A 26,721-nucleotide genomic window follows, 5' to 3' on the forward strand; every position below is an offset into this window, starting at 1 on the left:
ATATTGATGTGAAAAAAGTAGAATGGCTTAACTTGGTTTTACACTAGATAGTATATTTTTATGTATATAGTGTAAACAGACCACATGATTGTTCTATGTAAACTGTTCTGATTGTCTTTGTCAGTATCCTGCAGTGGTGGTTCTCAACTTTTTTTTTTTTTCTGTGAGGATGCACTTGCCACATGCTAACAGGCATGACACACTGAACATACAAATTACACGGCTAAATGAAAATATATATATATACTCTACATCCACAGGAATTCCCCAGCCCCCAACAAAGGGTGCAGAGCAGAACTAATCATCATACAACAAAAAATATGCTGATTGTGGTGTCATCTCATTAACAGCAGCACAAACTCACTCTACTACCAGGCACAACAGCCCTACTTATGAAAAGGGAGCAGATCACAATCAATGCATGTCCTGTTGCAGGGGTGGGTTTAAGATTATGGCTCCCATAGGCAGAGGACAGGGGTGGGAGGGTTTCACCTCTGAGAATCAAAGAGCAGCAAGGGAAGTCTGTTTATGGGTGCCTTTAGACCTGGGGCCCTAGGCACAAGCCTGTGCTGCTTTTACTTGAGTCTGGCCTTGTCCTATTGGGAAAACATAGTAAATAAGACTGATACAAATACTTACATGCTAGTACCAACCCTCACGAAAAAAAGAGAGGCCACAAATTACAAATATAGAGACGAAAAACTGGAATGGTAACCTCTCTCTCTGCATGCAGTGCAGATCTGTAGAAATATAGCACCTAGTATACTCCCAGGATCTACAATAATGCGCACACAATAATCTGCACAAAGTTACACCTGTATTATGGAATGCACTCAAACAGTAACAACCCTACCTATGAACCGGCAACACTACAAATATTAAATCAGGCCTTAAACACCAATGCATCTCCTATTAGGAAAACAGAAACAAGCCAACCTGCTAAAGATCCCTACATAGAAGCTAAAAGCTTGCAGTATATCCTTATCTTTGTCACACATGCAGAACACACAAAGACAGCAAAGCAATGTGATAAGGTGATAGCTAAAGCCAGAAGGATGCTGAGCTGCATAGACAGGCCAATGCTATGATGTGCGCTGAGCCTAGCGCACAGGCTAATGAGCTCTTGCATGCACGTTTTGGATGCGCTAGGCTAACACTCGATACAATAAAAGGATTAGCATACATAGAAACATAGAAATGACGGCAGAAGAAGACCAAACGGCCCATCCAGTCTGCCCAGCAAGCCTCACACATTTTTTCTCTCATACTTATCTGTTTCTCTTAGCTCTTGGTTCTATTTCCCTTCCACCCCCACCATTAATGTAGAGAGCAGTGATGGAGCTGCATCCAAGTGAAATGTCTAGCTTGATTAGTTAGGGGTAGTAACCGCCGCAATAAGCAAGCTACACCCATGCTTATTTGTTTTACCCAGACTATGTTATAGCACGGCCAAAACGTTCATCCAAACCAGCACATAGCTAGAAACGCTCATCACATGTAGAAGAGGTTATTAGCTATTACCCCTGATGCAAAAAATCACTGTGCGCACGTTTTAACATGGAAAACTTAACACCCCAAGGCTGGCATTAAGTCTTTATGCACTCCAAGCTGTCTTAAAAAAAAAAAAACCAAAAACCATAAAGTCCAAAATACTGCTTTTCTGTGGTTCCTCCTACTTAGTATCATCCCACAGGAAGCAGCATGAAAAAAAAAATTGCCGGCGGTCAGGTTAGGGAGATGGTCACCCATTAATTGAGCATCCACTTTTCTAACTGGCGCACCTGATGCCAGGGAGACACAATCTATCCCTAGTGCGTCATCGCGTGCCCAGGAAAGGTAGCTGGGCGTGTGTTACGAGAGTGAGTGCTCAATGATGAGCGCCTGTTTTACATGAGCCGATATTGCATCAGCCTGAGAGAGAGGGATAATGAGTATGAAAAGGAGATGATATGCCCTTGTACAAGTCCTTCATGAAACCTCATTTGGAGTACTATGTTTTACTTCTGGAGACTGTATCTCAAAAGAGATGGAAACAGGATGGAAGCAGTCCAGAAAAAGGCAACCAAAATGGTGTAGACACTGTATCTGAAGACTTATGAGGCGAGGCTGAAGGATCTAAGTATGTATACCCTAGAGGAGAGGAGGTACAGGGGAGATAAAATACAGACCTTCAGATACCGGAAAGATATTTATGATGTGTAGATATCAAACCTGTTCTGTTGGAAAAGAAATGGTAGAACTAGGAGACACAAAATAAAACTACAATGAGGACAACTCAGAACCAACATCAGAAAATATTTCTTCAGGGAAAGGGTAGTGGATGTCTGGAATGCCCTCCCAGAAGAGGTGGTAAAGAGAAAATGGGGAAAAAGATTTAAAAGGGGCATGGGATAGATACTGCGGATCGCAAAATACCAAATTTTGGAATTGAAAAAAAGAGGGGCGGGGGGTTAACTTGTACAGAGTTGTAGTTGCTACCTTTAACAGAAGGCATGGGGTAACCTGCATGGAGCAGCAGTTACTATCATGAGCAGCTTGGTATTTATCTGCCGTCTTTACTATGTTACTATAAATATAGAATAAAGTGACCATAATATTAATGGGTTTTTTTGTTTTTCCATTGTTGCACAGCTTACAAAATATGGCTTCTTGCTGTTTTCTGTTCAGTGTTTCTATTTATACATTACTCATACAGCCATCAAATAAAATCAAGAAATATAAAATAATTTCAAAACTATACTAATAAACAAATGTTTCAAAACAAATGATGAAATAAAATAGTATCCAACAATTAAAAACTCATACAATTATTTAACATTTTCAAAACACCAATAAAATATTTCAAAACAGCAGAAACATCACATAATACCCAATAATTAAAACTGCAGTCCATCAAGAAAAATAAACTTTAAAAAAGCTACCTTTACTTACCCTCTCCAGCAACTCTCCTACTCCTTTCCAGGCCAATAGCACACACCAGAAGCAGCAGTGGCTGCTGAATCTCTGCCCACGACAAGTCTCACACATACCAGTCACACCCCACAACCAGCTTTTGTCTTTCACACACCAATCACCTTCCCAACCAGTCTCTCTCTCATGTACCAGTCACCCCTGACCAATTCCTGTCTTGATGTCTCACATACAGCCACTCTCAAGCTGTCTGGCTCTCTGTCACACACACCAGACATCTCCCTGACCAGTCTCACACCAGTTGCCTCCCCAGTCTCTCTTTCTCATATCAGTCGCCTCCCCGATCAATCTCTTTCACACACACCAGTCACCTCCCTAAACTAGTATTTCTCTCTCAATCTCACACACATGCTTTGTAACACACTTGCTCTCTCACACACAATCTCACACTTACACACATGCTGTCTCTTTCTCTCACTTACATACACACTCAATCACTCGGTGTTTTAGTATTAAAAGAGTAAATAATTATCCTTCATTTACCAGTTCCACCCCACTTATGATTTGATAAATGTCTGTCATGTCCACTCTCAGCTATTCTTTCCCAAGCTAGAGTGTCCTAGCTTGTGTAGCCTCTCATCATAGGAGAGATGTGCCATCCCCTTTATCATTTTTGTCACCCTCCTCTTCACCTTTTCTAGTTCCATCTTACCTTATTTGATGTGGGCTGACCAGAACCACACATCGTACTCAAGTGTGGTTGTGCCATGGGTCGGTATAGAAGGAATATAATACGTACCATTCCTATTCTGATCATTCCTAACATTTTATTTGCTTTTTTGACCACCAAAGCACACTGAGGTGAGAATTTCAATATATTATCCACGTCCTTTATAAGTTTGAGCCTGAAATTCATTCACCAAACTCAGTGCTCCCTTTCCAGATTATTTATAAAACACTAATGACTTTTATGCATTTGGAAAACTGATCATTTAGTCCTATCCTCTGTCTTTTAACCAGTTGCCTTCTGAATATATCAGATGGCTCACCTTTTATCTACAGGTTTATTTACACCTTCAAAAAAAATCTAATAGATGTACTTCAATAAAAAATGGTCCACTACAAAAAAAAAAAAGATGTCTGGATTATATATAGGGCTTCCAATTTTAGGTGTTTATAAATTGTAAATTTATGTGGGGTTTTTTTCCCAGCTAATTCTAGATTCCTTGAGAGTATAGAAAATCAGGGGTAGATTTTTTAAATCTATGCGCGGGCGAACAAAAGTACACCGAATTTTATAAGATACGCGCTGCTCGGCGCGCGCAAGGGGGTGCACATTTGTACAACTTGCACGCGCCGAGCCCTGCGCGCACTGCCCGTTCCCTCCAAGGCCGCTCCAAAATCAGAGCGGCCTCGGAGGGAACTTTCCTTCGGCCTCCCCCCACCTTCCCCTCCATAACCCTTCCCCCTACCATTGTTGGCAAAGTTACGCCGGCCAGAGGCAGGCGTAACTCTGCGTGCGCCAGTGGGCTGCTGGCGCGCCATCACCCAACCCCGGGGGCTGGTCCGGAGGCCTCGACCATGCCCCCGGGCCGGCACCACACCCCGAAAATCGCGCCGCCCACCCGACACGCCCCCCTTGCGAAGCCCCGTGACTTACACGCATCCCGGGGCTTGCGCGTGCCGCCGAGCCTATGCAAAATAGGCTCGGCGCGCGCAGGGGGGTTTTAAAAGGGTTATGCGTGTAACCCTTTTAAAATCCGGCCGTCAGTGTTTATCAGTATTTTTACTTAGTTGTCACATTCAGTAGTTTTTTTTTTAAATGAAAATTAACACATTTTATAAATATTTAATATATATGCATTTGTTTGGGACAAAACATGAAATTTAAATGACATTTCCCTTTCTGTTTCAATTTTGTTTTAAATCAAAGCAAAAGAAAACTCGTTTCTTTTGCTTGTTTCATTTAATGCTGTCACCGATGGCAAAAGAAAAAAATCTTTCCTGGTCCCTCTTACCCTGTTGAAAATTTCTTCACAAGACAGGAGCGATCCCCAATTGTTCCTTCCATGCCACTGCCACTATTGGAAATGGCACTGGCAGACCAAAACCAGCACCACAATTAATGTTTGCTGTACAAAACGGCACTAGCTTGAGTCTGGTTGGCAACATTTTGTACAACACAAATTAACAATGGCATCCTTTCAACCAGTGGGGTGGGGTGGTGGGTGAAACTAGGGATCTCCTCCTGCCTCATGAAGACATTTTCAACAGCATGGTAAGAGAGTTGGGAATGGGGATTTCTTTTTTTTTTTTTATCATTTCTTTTATTGACTGCAGGCTTAACCTTTCGTGTGTTTTGGGGTTTTCAGATTTTATTTTTGATTGATATCTTTATATTTAAAAAGAAAAAATATCTGTTTGTGCCCGGAAAAACTCCTGTTTACCCATCTGTCACATCCCAGTACTTGACCCCCACCCACCACCACCTAGCGCAGCTTTCCATAGCCTCTGACGCAGAAGAGCCCCGACACCATAGAGTGGTGCACTAGGCTACCCTTCCCCCTCGCTTCTCACTGTTGCTAATGTGGACCAACAAAAAGAAAGGAAGAGAATGCAGAACCTCAAAATTCTCCTCTTCCTTTTTAGTCCAAGGCCTGTTATGAAGTTTGAACCATGAGGGATACCCTAATGCTATGCCTTTCAAAGTGGCAGTAAGGCTCCCGAGTTGGGAGGGCCACCAAGCTGTAGGTGCCTCCTTTTTTCAGGCCATTTCAGGGGCAGTGTGTAATATCATCATGGGGAAGGGCAGACTGATGCTTCAATTCTCAGTCCCACAGACCACATTTGAAGGGGGGGAAGGAATTCCTTTGACCTCTGTGGTTAAATTGGGGAGCTAAGGGTAATAGCTGTACAATTTTGGGGCGGTTTAGTTTAAAATAATAGAGCAGATTTTCGTGTTGGGAGTGTTTTTAGCAGTTTAAACTGAAAATCAAAAGCTCTAACAATACATAAACAATCAATGAAGAATAATGATGCATTTAGCAAGAATATAATTTGACTTAATAAATCATTGATCGTGAATGTAAATACTTAGGGTGTGTAATCCAATCCTATGTTGATAGCACTGAAGTGATGGCTGAGTTAAAGATTTATTTTTTTTTAATTTTCTATTTTGCTCTTGCCTCTTCATTTATAATGTCTGTTTTTTGTTGTGGGTTTTGTTTTTTTTATTTCCCCTTGGAACAGGAAATTACCAAAAAAATTGATTTATATATAATTTGTTTTCATTTTTATTAGCCTGTTTTCTTCCCTTTCTCTTATTTTGGGCCTGTGATTATACACTTGTTTCTTTTTAGAATCCCATATGGTATGCAAGCTCATTTGTCTTGATTTTTGTAGACATGTTCGTTTTCCTATAAGTTACTTACATCTAAGGGTATTGCTTTTTGGTCCCTTTTTGTCAACATGTTTCTGGCTTTGTGACTGGCTGCCTTTTTGTTTGCCTATTATTTATCTCATCATAGTGCTCCGGCAGGTTCAGGTTGATAAGTTCCCATGCCCTGTTCTTGTCACAGATCGGTTGAAAAGTATGCAGCTGTATTCACAGATTTGCAGGAATAGGAGAGGAACCAATGTGAATGCTTCTGCTATGACTCTGAAAATGGCATGGGCTAACTCAGAAACGTTAGTGAAAATAATATGCTAATTTCATGAACTCACATTTTTTTGTTTTATTTATTTAAAAGAACTTGTTACCCATGCCCGCCAATGTTCAGGATGGGTTAAAATGAAACATTCACAGTAAAGTAAAAACATATTCATTAAATAAAATAAGAAGACTACAAGCTTCACCATGCATTAAGCATTCGCAATGGACTAGGCAAAATTTTAAAATTATACTTACTGGTGCAAAAGTAATTGTAGTCGTGTATGAATAGTTAAATTGCCTGAGTCTTCATATGTGTGTCTAAATAAGTCACTTTTCAAAGCTTTCTGAAAATCCTTGGCACTGCGCATTAGTGTGATAGGTGAAGGAATCAAATTCCAAACAGTGGGCCTGTAATAGAGAGAGCTTGATCTCATGTAACTGCTAGTCTGGTAAATCTGGGAGATATTTCAAGCAAGCATTGCCTTGATGACTTTAGATTTTGGGAAGGGACATAAGTGCAAAGTTGAAAGGAGCCAGGGACTGGTGGTGATGTTATGTGACATTGAACTGGCAATATTGGAGTGGTACGGTCCCACGATTTAGTATTGGTGAGTGATTGGGCTGCAGAATGTTGAATGAGTTGAAGCGGTCTAATTGTTTTCTGAGGGAGACCAATATATAAAGAAATACAGTAGTTTATACCAGTAAGTATCAGAGCTTGAAGAATGGTATGAAAATCATATGGTTCAAGAAGTGGTTTGATGTGTCAAACTCAATTGCCCTTCAATTGCCAATATTTTACCCTCATATCTGTCACAATCGGAATTCGTTTTCAAGGCACAAAATTTATTTTTGTCACATTATAGTCCACAATTTTAGGTTTTGAAAACCAAATAGCTGAAGTTACAGTGCATATGTTCATAATGGTACAGCATTTATATGCAGGTGGAAAGTGCACCAAGTGTGAAAACAAAAATAAACAGATCAAGGACATTAGCTTTTCCAGCTTTTACATCTCTAATACACCGCTTGATGTATGCAGCACTATACAGAAACTCATAAAAGACAATCCCTGCTAAGTAGGGCAAAAGAAAGCATTTATTAGGTTTCCACTTACCAGAAGTTATGGTTGTGTCAAGTAATCAAGGCAGTTTTATAAGTCAGAAAAAAGGTACTTTCCTAACTCTTTCCCTCCCCCTAGCTGTCACATCCGGCAAGTCTGAGTTCCCCTACTGACTGAGGTCATGACATAATGCAACATGAGTTTAAAATAAAACAAAAAATAAAGTACACTGAGGTTCAGAGCTAAAAAGAGAGACCTTGGATGCTGAACCCTTCCCTCCTTCCCCATCCATATACATTGTGGGAGAGAGGCACTCTTTTAACACCCGTAAACTTGTGCCTGGTATGAAATAAAAGATAAAAACATACATTCCTTAACAGCTCTCTTTTTTTCTAAGTAGGATATCAAATAATTATGCCATTTTCAGATCCAAGATAAAATTTGGATTAATAAAAGTAAGGCGGAGAGAGTTACCGTTAGCCAGAATCAGTTTTCTTACAAAAAAATGGAAGATGTGCAGCATTCTACTGTCACGTTACCGTATGCAAATATTAAATGTGCACAGGATTCTGGGAAATGACATACAGTATCTTAAGTAAAATTTATTTGTAGTTGGGCTTTTTAAATTAGAGTAACCATGCCTTTCTAGTGTGCACAACTGTGAATGTTTTTCTTGTTTCACTGAGATGATTTTTAGCAGGTGGTGGAATTAACTCCCCCTGTGTGTACAATGCTGCTTGAAAGAGGACATGGCAGACTTTTTGAAAACAATTCATACTTACCTGGCAGGGGAGATACCATGATCAGGAAGGTGGTTCTCCCAGGGTGAGGCTCGTCCATTGCACTTCGGATGTGTTGACCCCTGCGATTTCCCCAAATGCGGGAAACTCGACTGCATAATTTCTGGTAGTGGGGGACTGCGTTCGCGCTTTCCCCTGAAATTTTGGTGAAAAAAATAGAAGAAACTAGTTGTAAAAGTTTTTATATTGAATGTACAGATCAGTTTTATAAATGATAAAATATACCAAAAAAAGGGGGAAGTTTATGAATTTGGAGCCAGAAGTATAACATTTTTGTTTCACAATAGCTTTGGAATAAAATGGATACATGAATAGGGTTACAGGGGTTATGTTTTGATGGCTATGGAATTGGAAACAATGTTTTTAGTAATTTGTAACTTTTTGAATCTTATGAAGATATACTTACCTGGCAGGGGAGACTGTCCATGATCTGGAAGGTGGCGCTCCCAGGGCCTGGTAGAGGCGACCATGTTTGCGGTGGAAGAGGTGGTGGACCTGTGAGCTGGTAACTGAGCTGTTGGCAAGGAGGAAGACTCCAAAAGATGGCGGCACCTATGCGCGTCGTAATGCTGTGTGTTTTGAGACTAAACGAGATCTACAGATGGAAAGATTGATGTTTAGCAGACTTGTGTTACAGAAGTGCTTGAAGTTTGAACATTTGAACTACATTTTTGCATTTCCTGGAGGTAAGAAGTTTGAAGTAATCTTCTCTGCTTTCCAAATGTTTGAGACTTGCATTGAAAGGGTTGAGAGACTTAAGAATGAAGCACCCTTAAAGGAATTCTACTTTAGAGCCTTGACTCAGGCTAACAGGAGAGTCATTAACATAATGATGTATAGTGAATTTGTAAAGTATGAAGATCTCTTAACATGGCTTAGACCAGCGGTTCTCAACCGGTGCGTCGCGACACACCAGTGTGTCGCCAAGCACCGGCAGGTGTGTCGCGTGGCTCCCGGTCCCTCCCGCTGCTCGTTCTTCCCTGCTGCCGTTGCCGCTGGGCTATCAGCACGTTCAAGCCCAGCGGGAACGGCAGCGGTGAAAAAAAAAAAAAGCTGTGGCATCTGCGGCTGCCCTTTTCTTCTTCCCACGCCTGCATTCCCCCCCCCCCCCCCCCCCCGGACCCGGAACAGGAAGTGGTGCGCGGGAAGAAGAAAGGCCGTGCCGCAAGAGAACCCACGCCTCGCGCGCCATCACGGCACACATGGGGAAGCGCTGCTGCGGCCGTATGGCCAACCGGTCTTCCTGTTCGGGGGGGGGAGCGGAAGCGCCGCGTGCAGCTTCCGCTTCCTCCCCCCAATGCAGGAAGATCAGCTGCCTCTCCTGCTGCCACCCGTTCTCCTGCTATCTTCGGGCGTCGGGCCGTATGGTCCATCGATCTTCCTGCTTGGGGTGGGGGAGCGGAAGCGTCGCGCACAGCTTCCGCTTTCTCCCCCAAAGCAGGAAGATCAGCTGCCTCTCCTGCTGCCACCGGCCTCCTGCTATCTTCGGGCGTCGGGCCGTACAGCCCGCCGATCTTCCTGCGGGGGGGGGGGGGGGGGGGAGGGAGGAAGCGGACGTTGTGCGCTGCGCTTCCGCTACCCCCCCCCCCCCGACAGGAAGTTCAGACGCCCGAAGATAGCAGGAGGCCGGTGGCAGCAGGAGAGGCAGCTGATCTTCCTGCTCTGGGGGAGAAAGCGGAAGGGAAAGGAGAGAGCAGCATGAGCCTCCTGCGATCGATGGAATTCTTCCTTCTTGGCCTGCGGGGGCTGGAGGAGCAGCTACCGTTTGTGCCGGGGGGGGGGGGGGAGAGAGGAAGTGAGTGACAGAAAGAGAGAGAAGCAGCCAGCCAGCCTGTGTGTAAGTGAGAGAATGTGTGTGATTGAGAGCCTGTGTGTAAGTGAGATAATGTATTTGATCGAGAGTATGTGTGTGATTGAGAGAAACTGGTCAGAGAGCTGATGTATGTGTATATGTGAAAGACAATGAAAGTGACTGCTCAAGGAGATGACTGATGTGTATGTGAGAGTGTGAGACAGTCAGGGATGTGTGTGTGTGTGAGAGAGAGAGAGAGAGAAAAAAAGCATGGAAGTGAGAAATCTGGGTATGTGAGAAAGCATGGGAGTAAGAAGCCTGGTGTTGTGGGGGTGTATGTGAAAGAAAGCATGGGAGTGAGAAGCCTGATTATGTGAGAGAGAGCATGGGAGTGGGAAGCCTGGGTGTGTGCATGTATATGAGAGAGACTGGTTGGTAAGGTGACGGTGTGACTGGTGTGTATGTGAATGTGAGAGAGAGAATGTGATTCAGGGAATGAGAAGCCTGTGCACGTGGAGAGCGAGCATGGAAATGAGAGAGAGACTGGGTGTGTGTGTGTGTAACAGAGAAAGTGATTATGGGAATGAGAAGCCTGTGCATGTGAAGAGAGTGAGCATGGGAGTGAGAACCTGGGTGTGTGTGAGACACAGCATGGGAGGGAGAAGCCTGTGTATGTAAGACAGAACATGGAAGTGGGAAGCCTGTGTGTGTGTGTATGCATGAGAGAGATCAGGTGACTGGTGTGTGTGAGAGAGAGAGAGAGAGAGAAAGTGATTATGGGAATGAGAAGCCTGTGCAGGTGAAGAGTGGGCATGGGAGTGAGAAACCTGTGTGTGTGTGAGACACAGCATGGGAGTGAGAAGCCTGTATATCTGAAAGAGAACATGAAAGTGGGAAGCCTATGTGTGTGTGTGTATGCATGAGAGAGATCAGGTGACTGGTGTGTGTGTATGTGGGAGAGAAAGAAAATGATTATGGGAATGAGAAGCCTGTGCATGTGGAGAGAACAAGCATGGGAGTGAGAGACTGGTGAGTGTATGTGAGAAAGAGAAAGTGATTATGAGAGTGAGAAGCCCATATATGTAAGTGGAACACGGGAGTGGGACGCCTGTGTGTGTGTGTATGGCATGAGAGAAACTGTTCAGGAAGGTGACTGGTGTGTTTGTCAAAGACTGGGAGATGATTGGTGTGTGAGAGACAGAAACTGGTCATGGGGGCATGACTGGTATGGTGTGTGTGTGTGTGAGAGACATGGGCCCTAAGGAAGAGGACCATGAGTATAGAGCTTAGCCACTACTGCTGCTTCTGGTGTGTGCTACAGCCTGCATGGAAGAGGAGTAGGAAAGCTGCTGGAGGGGGTAAGTAAAGGTGGCTTTTTAAGTTTATTTTTCTTGATTGACTGCTATTTTAATTATTTAATATTATGTGATGTGTCTGCTTTTTTTGAAATATTTTATTGGTGTTTGGAGAATTTTTAATAGTTTTTATGAGTTTTTAATTGTTGGATGTTATTCTGTTCATAGTTGTTGTGAAACATTATTCTGCTTATTAGTATAGTTTTACAATTATTTCTGTGTGGGGATCTATAGCTGCTTGCTAGTTCTGTTTTCCTAATAAGAGGTGTATTGGTTTTTAGGGCCTGATTTAATATTTGTAGTGTTGCCTTTTCATAGATAGGGTTGCTCCTGTTTGAGTGTATTCCATAATACAGGTGTAACTGTGTGTGGATTAGTTTATGTGCATTACTACAGATCCTGGGAGTATGTTAGGTCGGTTCTGTGTCTGTTACAGAGATATTTTACTAGCATGTAAGTGTTTTATCAGTCTTATTTGTTGCGTTTTCTCAAGAGGACATGCATTGGTGGTAAACTGCTGTCTTTTCATAAGTAGGGCTATTGAGCCTGGAAGTAGAAGGAGTTTGAGTTGCTGTTACTGAGATGACACCAGAACCAGAATATCTTTTTTGTAGAGTGAGTTGAACGGGGAATGTCATAATTCTGCTTTACATCCATTATTGTGGATCAGGGGGGTTCCCGTGGATGCAAACTGTACATTTACATCTAGCCCTGTGACGATCATGGGTCAGTGTGTCACGCATGTGAGAACCATCTGTCAGGTGTGTCCCGACAGAAAAAAGGTTGAGAACCACTGGCTTAGACAATTCTGTGAAGTTATTAATGGGACTGAATGCAAAGATGAGGATGGGGTTAAAAATGGTATCAGAAAATTTTTCTGCAAGTTAAGATATGATGAGTCCTTAAAAGACTGGTGCCACCTCCCAAGCAAGATACAGCTTGGTGGAAGCCAAGGCAGTGTATACTATGTTGGGCAGCCAAAAAAGTGCAGACGATGTAATAAACCTGGACACATAGCCAAAGAATGTGAAGAGGTTTTTTGTAACAACTGCAAGAAAACTGGTCATGAAACTTTTGACTGCTTTGAAAGTAAAGTTGTGGAGGCAAAGGACATGTATTTAAAGACTGTGAGTTTTCCTATGCCAACAGAACAAAAACCAAAAGATTTAATGAAGATTTTAGGGAAGAAAAGGTTAGAAGGAAAGAAAGAGATCATGGGAGTTCTGCATATCAAGCAGATGCAAATAAGCTTGAGGGTCATCTGACCAATGAAAATGAAGGGGATACAAATGAAGAAGAGGTGGAGAGGATGTTGGAGATAGCAGAAATGTGTAACAAAGAAATGTGGAATAAAGAAGAGGAAATAAGTGACAAGGGACGAAATAGTCAAGTGGCCTGTATAGCAGAAAAGAAAATTAATGGACACATGGAAGTGGATATGCCTGAGGGGGTCGGGTGAGAATGAAATGAGTCCAGTGCAGCCACCCCGAGGTAAAGGGAAAATAAGCAGTTCACCAAAATCTGACCATAGCGAGGCACTCATTGAAACAGAGGAGGGGAAAGAAGGGGAAATTAAAGAGAAAACACTTATGGCTTCTGCAACTGCTACACCTGTGCCCTATATGTATCAGCGTATAAAAGAGGTGCAGGATGACATACTCTTTGAAAGCAATGCCAAAGAAACAGCCGAACCTTCTGATGTTTTACAAAACATCCTGCAGCCCATAATAAATTGGGGATCTGAAGATGAGACAGGTGAGGAGTCCCACACTGAAGAAGCAGCAGAAGGGATAGGGGAAGAGGAAACAATGGATAATGCCCCATGTTTAAAGAGAAAAGAGCAAGAAGATGACCTAACAGGGATCATTACAGAAGATACAACTGGGGCAAGTGGCAGTGATAGTGGAGGACCAACTGACAGATATTTAAAATCAGCAGCAGTTAAAAAGTTCCGGAAGACAACAGGAATGGAACCTTCAGAGGGCTACAAAGGAAAAAAAAAAGAAGAAAATTTGATAAAAGGAATGACCCTGGATTGGTGGCATCTAATACCAAGTCAAACTCAAAAAAGATATAGTTGCGATGGAGAAGGTACAGAGAAGGGCAACCAAAATGATAAAGGGGATGGAACAGCTTCCCTATGAGGAAAGGCTGAAGAGGTTAGGGTTGTTCAGCTTGGAGAAGAGACGGCTGAGGGGGGATATGATAGAGGTCTTTAAGATCATGAGAGGTCTTGAACGAGTAGATGTGACTCTGTTATTTTCACTTTCGAATAATAGGACTAGGGGGCATTCTATGAAGTTACGAAGTAGCACATTTAAGACTAATCGGAGAAAATTCTTTTTCACTCAACGCACAATTAAGCTCTGGAATTTGTTGCCAGAGGATGTGGTTAGTGTAGCTGGTTTCAAAAAAGGTTTGGATAAGTTCTTGGAGGAGAAGTCCATTAATGGCTATTAATCAATTTTACTTAGGGAATAGCCACTGCTATTAATTGCATCAGTAGCATGGGATCTTCTTAGTGTTTGGGTAATTGCCAGGTTCTTGTGGCCTGGTTTTGGCCTCTGTTGGAAACAGGATGCTGGGCTTGATGGACCCTTGGTCTGATCCAGCATGGCAATTTCTTATGTTCTTAAACTATGCATCATGTTCACCCTCATCAGTGTGAATGTCCGAAGAATAAAAAGTCAAGATAAATGTGAGGCGGTGTTTTCTTTTCTGAGGAAGAAGAAATGTGACTTGGTGATGCTACAGGAGTGTGGGATACCTCACACACAGGTCTATCCAGTACCGAGCGGTAGGAAGAGCTGCGTTAGTGCCCGGCGCACCCACGGTTGCCGCACGCACAGTCCAGCTCACCTACCTCACGATCCTGAACTATAATTTCATGCAAATGTAAACCGCGTCTAAGAAGGGTCCGTGAAGCGTTAGGCCCGCGCAACCCATTTTACTGGATAGAGCGCCTATACAGTATCCTGGGTGCGCGGGCCTAACGCTTCACGCCACGCTGGTATCTGTCATTTCAAATGTCATTTGAAATGACAGATACCAGGAAGTCGGGACTTCCTGGCAGTACAAAGCGGCGAAGCGACTTACTTTTTGCAGCCCCCTCCGGACATTGGACGACCTCTCCTGCCTCCAGCTGCTCGCGAAGATGGACGCCTGCAAAAAGTAAGTCGCTTCGCCGCTTCACACTGTCAGTGTCTCTTCTTCCCTCCTCCCAGAGGAAAGCTGCTTTTCGCGCCCTGCTTCGGGAGGAGGGAAGAAGAGACACTGACAGTGTGAAGCAGCAAAGCAACTTACTTTTTGCGTCCATCTTCGCGAGCAGCTGGAGGCAGGAGAGGTCGTCCGATGTCCGGAGGGGGCTGCAAAAAGTAAGTCGCTTCGTACTGCCAGCCCCTTCTTCCCTCCTCCCGGAGCAAGGCTGCTTTTCGCGCCCTGCTTCGGGCGGAGGGAAGAAGAGACACTGACAGTGTGAAGCGGCGAAGCAACTTACTTTTTGCAGCCCCCTCCGGACATCGGACCTCTCCTGCCTCCCGCTGCGCGACTTACTTTGTTTTGCAGCCCTCCGGCCATCAGCAGGAACGGATCGTGGCTCCCCTGCCTCCCGGCGAAGATGGACGTCTGCACGGGGGAAAGCGGCCCCTGTGCGTGCAATTGGCTGCTCAAGACGTGACGTCACATGCCGTGACGCCAAACGTCGTGACGTCACGTCTTGAGCGGCCAATTGCACGCACAGGGGCCGCTTTCCCCGTGCAGGCGTCCATCTTCGCCGGGAGGCAGGGGAGCCATCCTGCTGATGGCCGGAGGGCTGCAAAACAAAGTAAGTCGCGCAGCGGGAGGCAGGAGAGGTCCGATGTCCGGAGGGGGGCTGCAAAAAGTAAGTTGCTTCGCCGCTTCACACTGTCAGTGTCTCTTCTTCCCTCCTCCCGAAGCAGGGCGCGAAAAGCAGCCTTGCTTCGGGAGGAGGGAAGAAGGGGCTGGCAGTACGAAGCGACTTACTTTTTGCAGCCCCCTCCGGACATCGGAGGGGGCTGCAACGTTTTTTTCGCATTTTTTTTTTTTTTGCTTCGGGAGGAGGGGAGAGGGCTGGGGCTGCCCCGGAGACCGGCACCCATGATCGCGGCCGGGGCAGGTGAGCGGGGGCTGGGGGTAGGCGGTAAGTTAGCAGGTTAAACGCGCGACAAAACAGCAGGGAAAAATAGCGATAGTCGGGGCCCGGGTTACGGGATGCTAGGGAATAGCTAATTCGCTCGTTTGCATGCAATATACATGCCGCGTGCGGAAGGGGTTGCCCGGGGATTTTAGGACGCGGTAGGAGTAGGTTAAAGGGGATTCGGGATCGCAGGAAGGGCTAACGTGGCCGCAAAGTGAGTAGAATGCAGGTTAGGAGCCGGGTAAACGCGGCCGCACTTTACTGGATAGACCTGACAGAAATGAATTTGATGATGGGGAAGAGGTGGGGAGAGGACTGGAGGAATGTGAACAACAAAGACTTGTTCAATTCTCATCAAGATTTAAATTGGAGTATCCTTCATGAGTGCCTGCCAACCAGAAGTTTTGTTTTCAAAAGACGGAAAAAAGGAAGCAATATGTGCGTACAAAAAGACTGTTGGGAGGAGGAGTCCCCTCGACACATCTTTTGGCTGTGCACAAGAGCACAAGACCTCTGGCAGCGAGTGAGTAGATGGATCACCGCTCTACAGCCAGGGACCTGCCCAACGGAGGAGATGATTCTTTATGGTTTTACATGGGCCAAAAGGAAACTACTGCTACGTCCGAACAAAAAAGTTTGGATCGTCGTCAACTGCATGAAAGAAGCCATTTGGATAGCAAGGAACCTTTGGTATCAGGACAGTGTACATATGGAAACAGAAGATGTGTATCGGATGGCAACAATGGTTGTAAAAGATTACATGGTAAAAGACTACCTGCAACAGAAGGATGCTGCATGGACTGATATTGTATTGCAGTGGCAGTGGACCAAAAAGTAATCCAGCCTCTGCTTAGGTAATTTAGTGTTTTATTGTAGTGCCTATGCAAGTTTTAGCGGTGGTGAGGATGCTTGACAACTGCCTTGGAACTTGAATACAAAACTCTAGGAGACTCTGTTCCCACGTACATGTATTTGGGGTCAAAAGTGTAACGTTTTCATAACTAATTTTGTTTCATTCCTGTTGTCATGAGATGGATACATGGCAACGTTCAAAGGCTATTGTTATGTTTGAAGGAAACAGTGTTTCAGATCTTTGTAACAGCGGGCCAATCGGAAGCCTCCTCCCTTCTTCCTGCCAGTGGGAGGAGGAAGCCTCTGATTGGCCGGTGGGGCAGGAAGAAGGGGCATCTCATAGCCCGGGGTGGTGTGGTTTGAGGGAGGCTGGGAGGAGTTGCAGTGTCCAGGCCCGTGGCGGCGGAGAAGCCAGACCCTGTGGCCACCACGGGCTGGAAGTGCTGAAATTAAACATGGCGGCGAGCCACAAAAAAGAGGCCAACCTATCCAGGAACCGCGATAGAGTAGGGATTCCCCAAAGCGGCAGTGAGTCGCAAGCACGAAGAGGCCGGTTGCTCTGTGGATTCTCTCTCCCCCCCCCCCCCCCCCCCCACCTCCATGCAACAGTGAGCGCAGCAGAACCACGATTAAAAGTGGCACTCAGCCATGCTGATTACAGATGGGGCAATAGGAGCTCCCATAAAGCAGGCAGATGGGGGGCCGCGGGAGCCTAGGGATATCCTGGCAGCCAGAAGAAAGGCTTGAGTGCTGAGGCATATTTTTATAAAAAATGTTTGCTGCTTCAGTGCGGCTGAGAAGGCAACGACAGCACTGGAAAATCTGCCACTGCAAAATTAAAGGGGAACACAGCATTGGGACTCTAAGCAAAGTGTGTGTGAGTGACAGAGACTGGGCATGGAGGTGACTGGGGTGTGTGTGAGAGACAGAGTCTGGGCAGGGAGGTGACTTGGGTGTGTGTGAGAGACAGAGACTGGGCAGGGAGGTGACTGGGGTATGTGTGAGAGACAGAGACTGGGCAGGGAGGTGACTGGGGTGTGTGTGAGTGACAGAGACTGGGCATGGAGGTGACTGGGGTGTGTGTGAGTGACAGAGACTGGGCAGGGAGGTGACTGGGGTATGTGTGTGAGAGACAGAGACTGGGCAGGGAGGTGACTGGGGTGTGTGTGTGAGACAGAGACTGGTCGTAGGTTTTATTTGGTGTGTATGTGACTTGTGGGCCCTAAAGAAGAGGACCGTAAGGACAGAGCTTCAGCAGCCGCTGCTGCTCCTGGTAATGTGCTTTCAAGGGAAAGGAGTAGGAGAGTTGCTGGAGGAGGGTAAGTAAAGCTGGCGTTTTAAATTTATTTTTCTTGATTGCCATTTTAATGATTGAGTATTATGTGATGTCTGCTGTTTTGAAATATTTTATTGATATTTGGACAATTTTAAATAATTTTTATGTTTTAATTGTTTGACGTTATTCTGTTAATCAGCTGTTTTGAAACATTTATTAATACAGTTTTACAGTTATTTCTGTGTGGGGATCTATAGCAGCTTGGCTTGTTCTGTTTTCCTAATAGGAGGTGTATTGGTGTTTAGGACCTGATTTAATATTTGTAGTGTTGCCTTTTCATAGATAGGGTTGTTATGTGTTCCATAATGCAGGTGTAACTTTGTACAGATTAGTTTCTGTGCATTATTGCAGATCCTGGGACTGTGTTAGGTGCTATATTTCTCTTTCCATTTCTCCCGGTTTGCACTGCATGCAGCGAGGCTTTTTTTAGTTTTCCATTCCAGTTTGTCTCCATATTTATAATGTGTGGTCTTTCAGTACTTGGTGAAGGTAGGTTCTGTGTGTGTGCCCGAGGTGAGGTATTTTACTAGCATGTAGGCAATTGTATCAGTCTTATTTGTTGTGTTTTCTCAATATGATATGCATTAGTGGTAAATTATTAACTTTTCATAAGGAGGGCTATTGTGCCAGCTAATAAAGGGAGTTTGTTTTGCTTTTACTGAGATGTCATCAGAACTAGAATATCTTTTTTTTTTTGCATGATGAGTTCTATGGGTGATGCCCTACTTCTGCTCTGCATCCATTGTTGGGGTCAAGGGGGTTCCCGTGGATGCAGAGTGTATGTTTACATATAGCCCCATGACGGTCATATGTTCAGTGTGTCACGCATGCGAAAACCATCTGTCAGGTGTGTCCCGGCCGAAAAAAGGTTGAGAACCACTGATATAGAGGAATGCTCTAACACGTAACTTTACACATCACTTTACTACTGCTAAACATTTCTGAGCGCTACACAACCTACATATCTAGGTAGCACTGTAGTCCAGTACATGATCTAATAACACAGGAACCACCTTACTGAGTCAGACTAAGGGTCCATCATGTGGACAATTCAGATCACAAGTACCTGGCAGGGTCTCAAATAATAGATTCTATGCTGCTTATATCCAGAGATAATCAGTGGTTTCTCCAAGTCTGCCTGGTTAATAACAAGTTATGAACTTTTTTGTCTAGGAACTTGTCCAAACCATTTTTAAACCCAGCTATGCTAACTGCCTTTACCACATTCTCCGGCAATGAATTCCAGAGTTTCTGCATTGAATGAAAAAATTATTTTCTCCAATTTGTTTTAAATTCACTACTTAACTTCATGGAGTGTCTCCTAATCTTTTTATTTTTTGAAAAAGTAAAGTGGTTTGCATCTCCTTGTTTTACTTCACTCATGATTTTAATAGACCATTATCATCCATTAGCTGTGTCTAATTCACGATAAAGAGCCTTAATATCTTTAGCCTTTCATTTTGGTCTCCCATCTCTGTGCCTTTTCTAGTTCCACTATTTCTCGCAGGATGGGTAGTCCTCACATATGGGTAACATCAGAGGATAGAGCCCAATCACGGAACACTTCTGTCAAAGTTTCCAGAACTTTGACTGGCCCCTACTGGGCATGCCCAGCATGGCACTAACCCTGCAGCCACCAGGGGTCCCCCTTCAGTCTTCTTTTTTCTGCGCAGCAGTAGCCACATGGTTAAGGAGCTGTGCAGAGATTCCTGACAGGAATTTTCCTCACGGAATTACTAAAATTTAATTTACCCCACAGGGGTCCCTCCTTCAACTTTTTCAAGCCGCAGTACTCCGGTAAGTTTTTTACCAGTTTTCCGTCGATTACCATCGAGTTTGGCCCTCGCGGCCTACTGGCCGTCTACCGTACCGCGGCTCAATTTTTTCATGGCCATGGCGTCTGGGTTCCGTCTGTGCCCAGACTGTAATCGCACCATGTCTATCACAGACCCTCACAAGGTCTGTTTTAAGTGTCTCGGATGTGAGCACGATGTCCTAACCTGCACCAAATGTGCCCTTAGGATTCCAAAAGGTCACAAGGCTAGAATGGAGAAAATGGAACCTTTCTTCCGTGCTCAAACCCAGACGCCATCAATTGCATAGAAGTCGTCTGAACCGGCGTGGTCGACTTCGCACCAGCATCAACCTCAGGCCGGTGATCGTCCAGCATCGACGACTTCTCGGCCTTCGACACCTTCTACTCCCCCTCAGGACCGAGGGGATCGTAGAGATAAGCATCACCACCGGCATCGAAAGTCTCGGACCATCGAGGGAACAAATCATCAACCTTGCCATTGTCCAAGCTGCCATTGAAGAAACCCTGTCCAGAAAAGGCACCGAACTTTTCGGCGACCGGGTCACCGAGGCAACCCTCACCCAACAGGGTATTGGGAGCCATGACTCCGCCTTTAACGGTGGTCCCTCCGGCTATGCCTCTGCCTCCTTCTTCTGTTCTGGAGCCGGGGCTGCTTGCTCCAGGTCTTCGAGAAGAACTGGACCGGATGGTTCAGGAGGCCATCGACAAGGCGATCCATCGACTCTGGGTTCCTCTGACACCGGTACCGATTGCGGAACAGACCACTGACCCAATTCCAGCAGCGTTGGCACCACTGCTCTCAAGGATGGAAGCGTTGTGGCTGCTTTCCCACCGATGAACCCCGAGTCACAGATGGCTCCGGTGCCTCCCCCCCCCCCCCCCCCGCTTGCGTTGTCATCGGGAGGAGAAACACCGTTTCGCATCCCTCTATCGGGAGTTCCGTCGATGCCTATATGTCAGGTGCCACCAATCCACCCATCGGTGCCGACGCGTCCATCAGCGCCCTCGAGCCATCCGTCGATGCCTGCACCGGTGCCTTCGATACCTTCATCGGTGCCTCCAGTTATTCCTTTGAGTCCTTCGGAGCCTTGACCAGGACCATCTGGGATCCCACTGCCCCGTCCTCCTCTAGTCCCTAGAGGAGCAGGTGTTGATCCCTACAACACCTGTACTGATGATTCTTCACCAGACACCGATGATTTGCCTTCACCTATTGAAAGCAGAAAGCGTTCTTCTCCAGAGGACATAAATTTTGTGAAGGAAATGTCTGAATTGGTTCCCTTCCAATTGCAGACTGAACAAGATGACAGGCATCAAATGATGGAGCTGTTACAATTCCTGGATGCTCCCAAGGAAATAACCTCCATCCCTATCCATCAGGTCCTTCTTGATCTCCTCAAAAGAACTGGGAACATCCTGGCTCTGTTGCTCCAGTCCACAGGAAAGCTGACACCACCTATTTCATTCAGTCAGCTCCAGGCTTTCGCAAACCTCAATTGGATCACCAATCTGTAGTTGTCGAATCTGCCCAGAAGAGAGCAAGGAGATCAAAACCTCATACTTCCTTTCCCCCAGGCAAGGAACAGAAATTTCTAGATGTCATTGGTCGCCGGGTCTTCCAGGGATCAGTGCTTATCTCCAGAATTGCTTCTTATCAGCTCTATATGACCCAATATAATAGGGTCTTATTTAAGCAGATACAAGACTTAGCAGACTCCCTGCCTTAACAATTTCAAGAGCAACTCCAAACCCTAGTAAACAAGGGTTTTGAGGCAGGCAAGCATAAGATCAGATAATCTTACGATATCTTTGACACTGCTACCAGGGACACTGCTATCTCGGCAAGACGATGGGCCTGGCTCAAGTCTTCCGACCTTCGCCCTGAAGTTCAGGACAGATTGTCCGTCCTGCCCTGTGTAGGAGACAATCTGGCAAGCAGATTCAACGGATGGTGGCGGAACTCAAGGACCATCATGAGATCCTGAGACAGCTCTCTGATGCCTTCTGAGTACTCTTCAAAACAGCCCTTCCGGAAGGACTCTAAGAAGTCATTCTTCCGCCCGAAGAAGTCCTACCCGCCACCAACTAGAACCCGTTCTACGAGACCATTTCAGAAAGCCCAGCCCAGTCTAGTCAGACATGAAAGCAAAAACCGCAAGCAGCTTCTCAGCCGGGCCCTGCTTCTGGTTTTTGACTCCTGCATAGAGAGCAGCAGCCAGTTTCCATTGCCCCACATACCAGTGGGAGGTCGATTGTGCCATTTCAACAACAGGTGGCACTCCAACACCTCAGACCAGTGGGTCCTAGCGATAATTGCTCAAGGTTATCGTCTGAACTTTCTCTCCATTCCACCGGACTCCCCACCTCTTCAGATGTGGAGAACATCTGATCACTCCATCCTTCTGGAACAGGAAGTCTCCCTCCTCCTCCAGTCCAAGGTAATAGAACCAGTACCCTACTCTCAGCATGGCCTAGGTTTCTATTCCTGGCACTTTCTAATCCCCAAAAAATCGGGAGGCGTTCGTCCAATTTTGGATCTATGTGCCCTCAACAAGTACCTCCAGCGAGAGAAGTTCAAAATGGTAACCTTGGGCTCTCTTCTTCCTCTTCTACAAAGAGGAGACTGGTTCTGCTCTCTAGACCTCCAGGACGCATACACTCATATCGCGATAATTCCATCTCATCACAAATACCTGAGGGTTTCTAGTAGGCCCCAAGCACTATCAGTGCTTCCATTCGGCCTCGCGTCTGCACCATGAGTCTTCACAAAATGCCTCGTCATAGTTGCAGCCTTCCTCAGGACTCAGGGTGTCCACGTCTACCCCTATCTAGACTATTGGTTAATCAGGGCTCCCACCCAGCAAGCTGCTCTGTCGTCCCTACATCTTACCGTACACACTCTAATTTCACTCAGATTTCTCATCAACTATGACAAATCCTACTTAGTCCCATCTCAAACCTTATCATTCATTGGGGCAGACTTGGACACCTTGCAGGCAAAGGCTTTTTTGCCTCGACAGCGAGCTCTCACTCTCGTGTCTCTTGCACACCAGCTGCAGTCTCAGCACTCCACGAGTGCCCGCCACTTTCTCATCCTCTTAGGACACATGGCATCCTCAGTTCAGGTCACCCCAATGGCCCGCTTGGCCATGAGATTCATGCAGTTGACTCTAAGGTCACAATGGACTCAATCCATTCAGCCCTGGTCGATCATTGTCCACGTAACAGACTCACTCCATCAGTCTCTCGCCTGGTGGAGAAATCAGGTCAATCTCCTCCAGGGCTTGCCCTTCCAGGCTCCAGACCCTCAAATAACTCTCACTACCGATGCTTCCAACTTCGGCTGGGGAGCCCACGTGGCTGATCTGCAGACACAAGGATCTTGGTCTCCAGAGGAAGCCAAACACCAAATAAATTTCCTGGAGCTGTGAGCAATTAGATATGCTCTCAGGGTATTTCAGGATCGCCTCTCCAATCGAGTCATCCTAATCCAGACGGACAGCCAGGTGGCCATGTGGTACATCTACAAACAGGGAGGGATGAGCTCCTATGTTCTGTGTCAGGAAGCTGCACAGATATGGGTGGAGGCCCTCTCCCACTCAATGTACCTCAGGGCCACCTACTTGCTGGGAGTGGGCAATGTGTTGGCAGACAAGCTCAGTCGCACCTTTCAACTGCACGAGTGGTCTCTCAACCCCTCAGTAGTGAAAGCGATCTTCCAACAATGGGGTTATCCTCAAATAGACCCCTTTGCGTCACCTCAAAATCGCAAAGTAGACAACTTCTCTCTCACTCGCAGCCAACACTATCAGCCAAGAGATGCATTCTCCCTATCATGGGCAACCGGTCTCCTATATACATTCCCTCCACTTCCACTTCTCTGGAAGACTCTCGTGAAGTTATGTCAGGACAAGGGAACCATGATCCTGATAGCACCCCACTGGCCGCGCCAAGTGTGGTTTCCAATACTTCAGGATCTCTCCAATCGCAGGCACATTCCCTTGGGAAAGGACCCGCTTCTAATCACTCAGAACGACAGGTGCCTCCACCACCCCAATCTTCAAGACTTGTCCCTGACGGCATGGATGTTGAAAGGTTAATCCTTCAGCCACTTAACCTTTCTGAACCAGTTTCCCCTGTCCTGATTGCTTCACGGAAGCTTTCCACGAGAAAATCGTATTCTTACAAATGGACCAGTTTTACGTCATGGTGCTCTTCTCAGTCCCTTGACCCCTTTACCTGTCCAATCACGAAGTTTCTGGACTATTTCTGGCACTTATCAGAGTCCGGTCTAAAAACTTCCTCCATCAGGATGCATGTCAATGCGGTAGCCGCCTTCCATAAAGGTGTCGGGGATGTTTCCATATCAGTACAACCCCTTGTTACACGTTTTTTGAAGGGCTTGCTTCACCTCAAGCCTCCTCTGCATCCTCCGGCCCCTTTTTGGGAGCTCAACCTAGTTTTGGGTCGGCTCATGAAACCATCATTCGAGCCTCTTCAATCCTTTGACCTTCGATATCTCACATGGAAAGTGATTTTCCTTTTGGCAATCACTTCCGCTCGCAGAGTTAGTGAATTACAGGCTCTAGTTACCTATCTGCCTTACACTAAATGTCTGCAGGACCGGGCAGTACTCCGCACTCACCCTAAGAACATAAGAAATTGCCATGCTGGGTCAGACCAAGAGTCCATCAAGCCCAGCATCCTGTTTCCAACAGAGGCCAAAACCAGGCCACAAGAACCTGGCAATTACCCAAACACTAAGAAGAACCCATGCTACTGATGCAATTAATAGCAGTGGCTATTCCCTAAGTATAATTGATTAATAGCCATTAATGGACTTCTCCTCCAAGAACTTATCCAAACCTTTTTTGAACCCAGCTACACTAACTGCACTAACTACCTTCTCTGGCAACAAATTCCAGAGCTTTATTGTGCATTGAGTGAAAAAGAATTTTCTCCGATTAGTCTTAAATGTGTTACTTGTTAACTTCATGGAATGCCCCCTAGTCCTTCTATTATTCGAAAGTGTAAATAACAGAGTCACATCTACTCGTTCAAGACCTCTCATGATCTTAAAGACCTCTATCATATCCCCCCCTCAGCCGTCTCTTCTCCAAGCTGAACAGCCCTAACCTCTTCAGCCTTTCCTCATAGGGGAGCTGTTCCATCCCCTTTATCATTTTCGTTGCCCTTCTCTGTACCTTCTCCATCGCAACTATATCTTACCCAAGGTAGTTTCGGATTGTCTTCTAAATCAATCCATCTTACTACCTACCTTTTTTCCCAGGCCCCATTCCAGTCCAGGAGAGTAGGCTCTGCATACCCTTGACTGCAAAAGGGCTCTAACGTTCTACCTAGACCGTACAGCTGCCCACAGGAAAAGCACTCAACTGTTTGTCTCTTTCCAACCTATCAAATTGGGGCAGCCTGTGGGTAAACAGACTCTCTCCTCCTGGTTGGCGGACTGCATATCCTTTTGTTCTCAGCAAGCATGCATTCCGCTTTAAGACTGTGTTAAAGCACACTCTGTGAGGGCCATGGCGACTTCAGTAGCACACCTACGCTCTGTGCCGCTTCCTGACATTTGCAGGGCTGCCACCTGGAGTTCTCTCCATATTTTTACAGCCCACTATTGCTTGGACAAAGCCGGAAGACAAGATTCCATCTTCGGCCAGTCTTGCGCAACCTACCGTGTTTCCCCGAAAATAAGACATCCCCCAAAAATAAGACCTAGTAGAGGTTTTGCCAAATTCTTAAATATAAGACCTCCCCTGAAAGTAAGACATCCCTTGTAAACAGGGGCGGCTTGACCTATCGGGGGATCGGGCTTCCCCCGGTGGGCCGGTCAATCCTGTGACGTCATATTTTTTTTTTTTTTTTTTAAATAAAGTTTCCAAAGTATTAGGGGCAGACGCGAGCAGTGGTATCCCAAGGGGAGCCAATGCCCCCGGGCACAAGGAAAAGATTGCGTTCAAATGCGCTGATGCTCTTTCTCCTTCCTGCCTGTGCGGCCCCGGAAGTAAACGTTGCCGGAGCCGCATGGGCAGGAAGGAGAAAGAGCATCAGCGCGTGCAGAAGAGGAGCTGCCGCGGGCTGCTGCGAATCCCAAGTCGCAGCGGCCCAAGAAGAGGAAGAGGCCCGGTAGCAGGGCCGAGGAAGAAGAAGAGGCCCGAGAAGTTCAGGGCCGCTGCAGAGCCCATCCTGCGGCGACCCGCGAAGAGGAGGCCCAGAGGTGAGAGAGAGGCTGAGGGTCTGTAGAGGGTGTGTGTGTGCGTGTATGAGATGAGTTGAGAGATTGTGTGTGGGAGTGAGGATCTGAATGTTTGCAGAGGCAGCATGTGAGAGCCTCTGTGTGTGTGAGAGAGACAGCGTGTGACGGTGAGAGCCTATGCTTGAGCAAGACAGCATGTGGAAGAGAGAGCCTGTGTGTGTGAGCATCAGACACATGTGCCAGTGAGAGACTGTGTGTATGAATGATTGTATGAGAGACAGCATGTGACAGTGAGAGCCTGTGTGTGTGAGAGAGAGAAATGCATGTGAGAATGAGAACCTGACTGTGTTTGAGGGAAGAAGACTGAGAGAAAAGAAATACGGAAGAAAAAAGGACAATATTTTTATTTATTTTATTTATTTAAGGTTTTTTTATACCGGCATTCAAGAACTCGTTCTCATCATGTCGGCTTACAGAAAACAGGGGTGCAGAAATATAACCAAAAACATAACTAAACATGGAGAAGAGAAGCAGTTACAATTAACAAGGGATCATGAACTGGGATTATAAGAAATAAAAGAGATAGAGGAGGATAATTATATACAAGTGTACAATGTAAATAAGGAGTTCTCTATAAATACAAGAGAACAAAATAAATATGGAGTCCATTATATACAGCTACTTAGCATAGGAGTCATTGATGGATCTTGTTAGGTGGAGTTCGGGAAGGCTTGCCTGAAAAGCCATGTCTTAAGTCTTTTCCTAAACGTTAAGA

At 45.7% G+C, this 26,721-nt stretch overlaps 1 non-coding gene across 1 annotated transcript; it reads left to right on the top strand.

The window, feature by feature from the left end:
* The first annotated feature begins 8,399 nt into the window (after window positions 1-8,399).
* LOC115082739 lies at window positions 8,400-8,563 on the top strand. Its single transcript, XR_003854244.1, has one exon. It is a non-coding gene; the product is annotated as a U1 spliceosomal RNA (small nuclear RNA).
* Window positions 8,564-26,721: the final 18,158 nt, after the last annotated feature.

Source organism: Rhinatrema bivittatum, chromosome 1, assembly GCF_901001135.1.
Source record: "Rhinatrema bivittatum chromosome 1, aRhiBiv1.1, whole genome shotgun sequence".
Lineage (NCBI taxonomy): Eukaryota > Metazoa > Chordata > Amphibia > Gymnophiona > Rhinatrematidae > Rhinatrema > Rhinatrema bivittatum.